Source organism: Triticum aestivum, chromosome 5D (genome assembly GCF_018294505.1).
Source record: "Triticum aestivum cultivar Chinese Spring chromosome 5D, IWGSC CS RefSeq v2.1, whole genome shotgun sequence".
In the NCBI taxonomy this organism is placed as follows: Eukaryota; Viridiplantae; Streptophyta; class Magnoliopsida; order Poales; family Poaceae; genus Triticum; species Triticum aestivum.
The window spans coordinates 321,870,176-321,878,016 of NC_057808.1; positions in this window are offsets into that span (position 1 = coordinate 321,870,176).

The following is a 7,841-nucleotide window of genomic DNA, read 5'->3' on the forward strand; positions in this document are numbered from 1 at the left end:
CTTCTGCCTTAAGCCACTAAGGCTGACATGTATGCATGCACGCCTCCGAGCGCAGAGCCCATGGCGTGCCCATGGCCACCGCCCCGGTCGAGGAAGGAGAAGACAAGCCCACGACTGCTCGCCGGGGAGAGGCGTTGCTTGTCCTCCATGGCGACAGTGAGCACCACCGACTGCTCCCTGGCGATGCCGCACCACCGACTGCTCCCTGGCGATGCCGCACCACCGCATTGGCATGCACGCACAAATGCATCACGCACACAACATACTTAGAGCAAGTTTAGCGGTTCCCCTAAAAGTTATGTTTGAGGAGAATTTTTCTGGTTTGATGGATTAAGGCATATCTAGCAGATCCCCTAAACCAATAATCTCTCAAAAATGTAGGTTTGTATTCCTTCAAAATAATCTTGCCTCGGTTGACCGAGATCATCTCGACAAACCAAATCATGTTCATCGTAGGCTGTTGTGTCCATGACAACTTTCTTGCCCACCAAACGAGACGTCTTCTGCACAATCTTAAATCCCTTGGAGTGCTTCTCAATCTTGACATCGCCCGTGCTTTTGATTCGGTGTCATGGCCATTTTCTTCTCGAAACCTCTAGCACTTGGGATTTGGTCGATGATGGTGTGAGTGGGTATCTATCCTCATCTCCACCGCTTCTACTCGCATCCTTGTCAACGAGAGTCTACCCCCCCCCCAGTGTCACATGCTCGTGGCATGTGTCAGGGGGACCCTCTCTCGCTGATGCTCTTCGCCATCATCATCGACACATTTAATTCCTTGTTGCAGCATACTTTGCACATCAGGTCCTCCGCCGCCTTACCACTGCCACGCGATATCCATCATCTCGCGCTTCACCAATGACGTCGTCATTTTGGCCATCTGAATCTGTCCGAGTTGATGATCATTTATGAGCTTTTGAGCTTGTTCAGAGGTGATTCGGGCCTCCGCACAAACTTCATCAAATGTTTAGCCATGCCAATCTAGTGCACTCCGCCAATCTCTCCAATGCCATTGAAGTGCTACTTAATTTCCCGGTCACCGTCATCCCCATTCAAGACATTGGGTTGCCCCTTTCGATGGCAAGGTTCCTTCCTCGGGCACTCATGCCACTTGTTGACAGAATCATCTGTAAGCTGACCACCTAGAAGGCATCCCATCTCTCGCGCGGCGAGCGCCTTGCTCTAGTCCATCATGTCCTAAGTGATATCTTGGTTCACATCCTCCTTGCGATGGAGGTCAACCCAACACTTCTCAAGCTGGTAACCAGGGTCATCCACGACTTTCTGTGGTATGGCCGCAAGGATGCTAGCGCTGGTAACTACCTTGTTAGGGCATCTCCAACGATGACCCGTAAATTTCATCCCGCATCCGTTGGTGGACAGTGGGACCAATCCGCAGACACAGATGCAGGAGGCGGCCATCCAATGCTGCCTGCATACATTTCAGCAACTTTCTGAACCAATGGATGAAATTCGTGCAAACACGTCAGATTTCTTACAAACTGGACAAAAACAGTTACATTTTGGACATATTTTAACTAAAACAGTAAAATGTGTGCACATACGGTCGCGCGGAGCTCCATTCCAATGACACACATACACTACACTAGTCTACGGCCGGCCACGGTAGATCCTTTTGTCTTCCCCATGTCCAGCAGCCTGCTCATCAGACTGCCGAGAGCCCCGTAGGTATATTCTTCCTCTGTATCTTCCCTATGTCCGGCTGCGCCGCTTATCGAAGTGGCAAAGGGGGTGCTTCAGCCGGAGGGGAAGGGTGCCTGCTCTACTACCATGAAGCCGGGGCGAGGGTCGACGATGGTCTGCGCTGAACCGTGCAAGTCACCGGCTGTGCACGTCGATGACGCGCCGATGGTGGCCTTCCTGGGACCCAAGCGACGACGGCCTCGTGTCCTAATTTCCCTCGATGTTGGCGGCGGCGGCCTCCCGTGTTCTACTTTTCCTCGATGTTGTTGGCGGCGGCGGGCGCGGACGCGCGGGCCATTGACCCGTCGATCTCCGCGTCTTTCTCCACGGACCAGGCACGGTGCCGGCAAAGTTGATGGTGGATGGCACGGCGGCTGGCCTCGTCCATGGCAGCCACGATGCCCGTTCCGCCGTGCTCCCCCGCATGCCTACCTGGAGCAACTCGCTACTCCTTCGCGAGCTGGTTTCGAGCGGCAAGTTGTCGAACCACACATTGGCTTGGCGTGGCAAGTTGCTCCGTCAGGCTAGGCAAGAGAGGTGGAGCAGTCAGCTACCTAGCTCGAATCCGGCAGGCTCGCCGGGCGACCCAGCCGGCTTTTATGCCGGAAAACTGCTCTTCCTGCTCGTCGGATGCCATCGAAAGGTGGAGAAAATGGTGGAAGCAGGAGATGAGGAGCGGCGGAGTGGTGCCATTCTTGCTCGACGTCTGGCCTCCTTTAAATAGTCGTTTGATGGGAGGAGCTTGCCCGTCGTTGTGGTTAATGTCAACCCACTCGTGAACGGACGTGTGACCGGAGGAGGTTTCTCGGCACACGTGCGGGGTTCATGGAGACGTTTGAATGCGGCGAGGAGGCGTGTTTAGCCAGACGTGCAGCGGGTGGTGCCCTGGTCGACGCGCCGCTTCAATGGTGGGGACAGTGAGAAGCCGCGTCTACTCTGGGTCGGCTTTAATGTGGAGCAGGCACTCTACATCGGCATGAATGCGGGCAGCTAGCGCTTGGAGGGAACGTGCGCGGGCGAGGGAGGAGGGTTTTGGATGGACCTGGGTGGTCAAAAGCGGGCGTGAGGGCTGTCCGGATGTCCGCAAAGCCCGCCGATGTTTGTCTCTAGTTTGCGGGAGAAAGTTCTTCCGGACCGCCCTGCAGACCGATACAGGACCATGTTAGATGACTCAACACATCCGGATCACGCGGTCCGGACGCTTGTGGGCGGTTTGAGGGTCGACATTGGAGATGCCCTTAGTTGGCCCAAAGTATGTTGTCCTATCTTATCTTGCGGTCTGGCTATCCGCGATCTTCTTCGTCGCTCAGACTTCGCTCCTCGCACACACTAGCTCTGGCTTCAATTGATGACATGTTTCGGCCTTAGTGCCACCTACAACTTCCCTGCAAACCAGGGAATCGGGGGTTCTTCCGCGCCTCCATTGTCTGGACTTTAGGGGATGCACGATTGTCTCGCTCTGGACGGACCACTGGCTGGAGGGCCTTTCCATCACCGAGCTCGCTCCCACGCTCACTAAGCTCATTCCCCTCCGATGCCGGCGCACTCTCCTGATATGTGATGCTTTTGCGCACCTAACCTAGAGCCATGACATCATTCTCACGACTTGGTTTACATGGAAACAACGCAACACAACCATCATTGATGGCGTGCACCCCTCCACGGCCAAGCTCATCCACGACATCCAAGAGAAGGTGCACTATTGGGTTAGGGCCGATCGCAAAGGGCTAGACAAAATTATTCATGTAACATGATTTGCTTTGCTGGGGCTGAGCAACCCCTCTCCCTCTTGTCATCGTGAATCGTAACGCCAACTTGTATACATGGCTAGGAGCTGCACTTCGTACTTTCTTCCGCCCTATCAATGAAATGGTACACTATTAGCATATTCGTAAAAACAAAATTTTCGAATCACATGTGGTGAAGAAGATAGTCACTGACTATAACAGTGCTCAAATTTATCACCTCTCTACCATCGAATAGATTTCATCCCCATCTCCAAACCAATATCACAATAGCTAAACGTGAGTCGCCTGAAAATCTGATTTGGGTCAGTCGATTTTCGCTAGAAGGAGGCGCCAGAGGTAAGGAAGAAACAGCCGCAACCGGGGGGGGGGGGCTGCCGGAGATGCTTTCCCATGATCTATCCGATGGGGGTGGGGCGGTGGTGCAAGTTCGTCGGAGAAAAAAACGGCGAGGCCTGGGGCAAGAGGGATGGCCGGGGGCGACGGCAAGGCCGGCAGTGATGGGCGGGGTGGTGCGGCGGTCGCGGGAGCGCCGCTGGCCTTGGGCAGGGGCAGTAGGCGGTTTGGCCGGCGGTCACTCGGCGGTTCAAAGGAAGAAGAGGGTGGCTGGAGGTTGAACACGCACATCCAGTCGTCGGTGTTTTTCATCGGACGGCCGAGAACCTTGTGGTCGAAAGAAACCCTGGACGCCTTTCCAGGAGAAGGCCTGAATATTCATTTTCTTTTCTCTACTCCTAATGTCTGAGTTGGTGAATAGCATCCATGGTTTTTTTTCGTCCCCCTCCCACGACCCCTCTCATTGGTTTATTTTCGCCTCATTTTTCACACAATGGAAAAAGTCTGAATGGATCAGAACTTTCCGTGCGGAGGCAAGTTATTTAGTAATGTCTTTATGAAAAGAATCAATAATGGTCAAGCTCTAAAAATCAAATCTAAATTAATTAAACTTACCATAAATAGCTTGATCACATAAATTAATATTTTCGTATGTCACTACTCCTAATGTCTCGTACGTATGTCGTTGGTTCGTCCATCCCAGGTTCTATCGATCGAAGAACATCGCTACCCCGCACCCTTTCGTTCCCACATCCGTTCGTTAAAAAGGAAAAAAATAGGACATCATGATTCCCCACCCCGCAATCTCACGAACAAAAAGGATCGCCCCCGCTGCCCCGTCCTGCGTTTTCGCAGCTACGCCTGCTGACGGCTGGATGACGAGCGATGGAAGCTAGGTATCGAGCGCCGCCGCCAAGTCCTGCATTCGCCTTCTTCGCCCACCACCGCGTCGAGTCGATCTACTCCCCCTGACGGCCATGAAGGAAATATGCCCTAGAGGCAATAATAAAGTTGTTATTTATATTTCCTTATATCATGATAAATGTTTATTATTCATGCTAGAATTGTATTAACCGAAAAATTAGTACATGTGTGAATACATAGACAAACAGAGTGTCACTAGTATGCCTCTACTTGACTAGCTCGTTGAATCAAAGATGGTTAAGTTTCCTAGCCATAGACATGAGTTGTCATTTGATTAACGGGATCACATCATTAGAGAATGATGTGATTGACTTGACCCATTCCGTTAGCTTAGCACTTGATCATTTAGTATGTTGCTATTGCTTTCTTCATGACTTATACATGTTCCTATGACTATGAGATTATGCAAATCCCGAATACCGGAGGAACACTTTGTGTGCTACCAAACGTCACAACATAACTGGATGATTATAGAGGTGCTCTACAGGTGTCTCCGATGGTACTTGTTGAGTTGGCATAGATCAAGATTAGGATTTGTCACTCCGATTGTCGGAGAGGTATCTCTGGGCCCTCTCGGTAATGCACATCAGTATAATCCTTGCAAGCAATGTGATTAATGAGTTAGTTGCGGGATGATGCATTACGGAACGAGTAAAGATACTTGCCGGTAATGAGATTGAACTAGGTATTGAGATACCGACGATCGAATCTCGGGCAAGTAACATACCGATGACAAAGGGAACAACTTATGTTGTTATGCGGTTTGACCGATAAAGATCTTCGTAGAATATGTGGGAGCCAATATGAGCATCCAGGTTCCGCTATTGGTTATTGACCGGAGACATGTCTCGATCATGTCTACATAGTTCTCGAACCCGTAGGGTCCGCACGCTTAACGTTCGATGACGATCGGTATTATGAGTTTATGTGTTTTGATGTAACGAAGATAGTTCGGAGTCCCGGATATGATCATAGACACGACGAGGAGTCTCGAAATGGTCGAGACATAAAGATCGATATATTGGATGACTATATTCGGAAACCAGAAGTGTTCCGGGTGGTTTCGGGTAAAACCGGAGTGCCGGAGGGGTTACCGGAACCCCCGAGAGAACTAATGGTCCACATGGGCCTTAGTGGAGAGAGAGGGCCGGCTAGGGCAGGCCGCGCGCCCCCTCCCCATCTGGTCCGAATTGGACTATGGAAGGGGGGGCGGCGCCCCTGAGGGAGTCCTGGATTAGGGGGTCCTCGGACAGCCGGACTATATACTTTGGCCGGACTGTTGGACCATGAAGATAAAAGATTGAAGACTTCGTCCCATGTCCGGGCGGGACTCTCCTTTGCGTGGAAGGAAAGCTTGGCAATTCGGATATGTAGATCTCCTCCCTTGTAACCGACTCTGTGTAACCCTAGCCCCCTCCGGTGTCTATATAAACCGAAAGGTTTTAGTCCGTAGGACAACAACAATCACAATCATAGGCTAGCTTCTAGGGTTTAGCCTCTACGATCTCGTGGTAGATCAACTCTTGTAATACTCATATCATCAAGATCAATCAAGCAGGAAGTAGGGTATTACCTCCATCGAGAGGGCCCGAACCTGGGTAAACATTGTGTCCCTCGCCTCGTGTTACCATCCGCCTTAGACGCACAGTTCGGGACCCCCTACCCGAGATCCGCCGGTTTTGACACCGACATTGGTGCTCTCATTGAGAGTTCCACTGTGCCGTCACCATAAGGCTTGATGGATCCTTCGATCATCGGCAACGATGCGATCCAGGGTGAGGTTTTTCTTCCCGGACAGATCTTCGTATTCGGCGGCTTCGCACTGCGGGCCAACTCGCTTGGCCATCTGGAGCAGATCGAGAGCTACGCCCCTGGCCGTCAGGCCAGGTTTGGAAACTTAAACTATACTGCCGACATCCGCGGAGACTTGATCTTCGACGGATTCGAGCCCGTGTCAGGTGCGCCGCACAGTCACGACGAGCATGACTTAGCTCTGCTGTCGGACGGTGTTCGGGAGATCGCGCCGTCCGAGGACGGGTGGATGGACCCCGCCACGGAGGCCGCACACTCAGCGGCGATAGAGCCGAATACTGACTTCACCTCCTATGAGACCTGTGTTGCCGGACCCTCGGATCCGTCCCCGGCCACGGGCTCCGAACCGCCTGCGTCCGTGCCTATCAAATCTGATTGGGCACCGATCATGGAGTTTACCTCCGCAGATATCTTTCAGCACTCGCCCTTGGGCTACGTGCTAAATTCATTGAGGTCTCTCTCCATGTCAGGAGGCCCTTGGCCGAACTATGTCCGGCTTGAGTGGGAAGCGGACGACGAAGAAATTCGTTCCCCACCCACCACCCACTTAATAGCCACTGTCGATGACTTAACCGACATGCTTGATTTCGGCTCCGAAGACATCGATGGTATGGATGACGATGCAGGAGAAGAACAGGAACCACCGCCCACAGGGCGCTGGACTGCCACCTCATCATACGATATATACATGGTGGACACCCCCAAAGAAAGCGATGGCAATAAGGCAACAGAGGATAATCCCCTCGAGAAGCAATCTAAGCACCAGCGTCAACGGCGCCGCTCTAAGCCCCGCCATAGCAAAAGCGGCGATACCGGCACAAGAGACAATAACGCTGTGGATAGTGCCGAAGACGAAGACAATCCCCTCCAGCCAGGCTTCGAGCGGGAGGATGGGCAAGCTAGCCCTAAGGAACAGGCAGCAGACGGATAATCGGAGGATGAAAATTACATGCCTCTCTCCGAAGGCGAGGTGAGCCTCGGCGACGAAGAATTTATCGTGCCTGAGGATCCCGTCGAGCAGGAGCGCTTCAAGCGCCGGCTTATATCCACAGCAAAAAGCCTGAAGAAAAAGCAACAACAGCTTCAAGCTGACCAAGATCTGCTAGCGGATAGATGGACTGAGGTCCTGGCGGCCGAGGAATACAAACTCGAGCGCCCAACCAAAAGTTACCCAAAGCGCAGGTTGCTATCCCAACTCAAGGAGGAAGCATTAAAGCCTACGCTTCCAGCGTATGATGCGGCTGACTGGCCACCTCGTGGCCGAGACAAAGCGGCATATCAGGCCGAAGTCCAGCCCGCACCCCGTCGCCAGTTAAACAA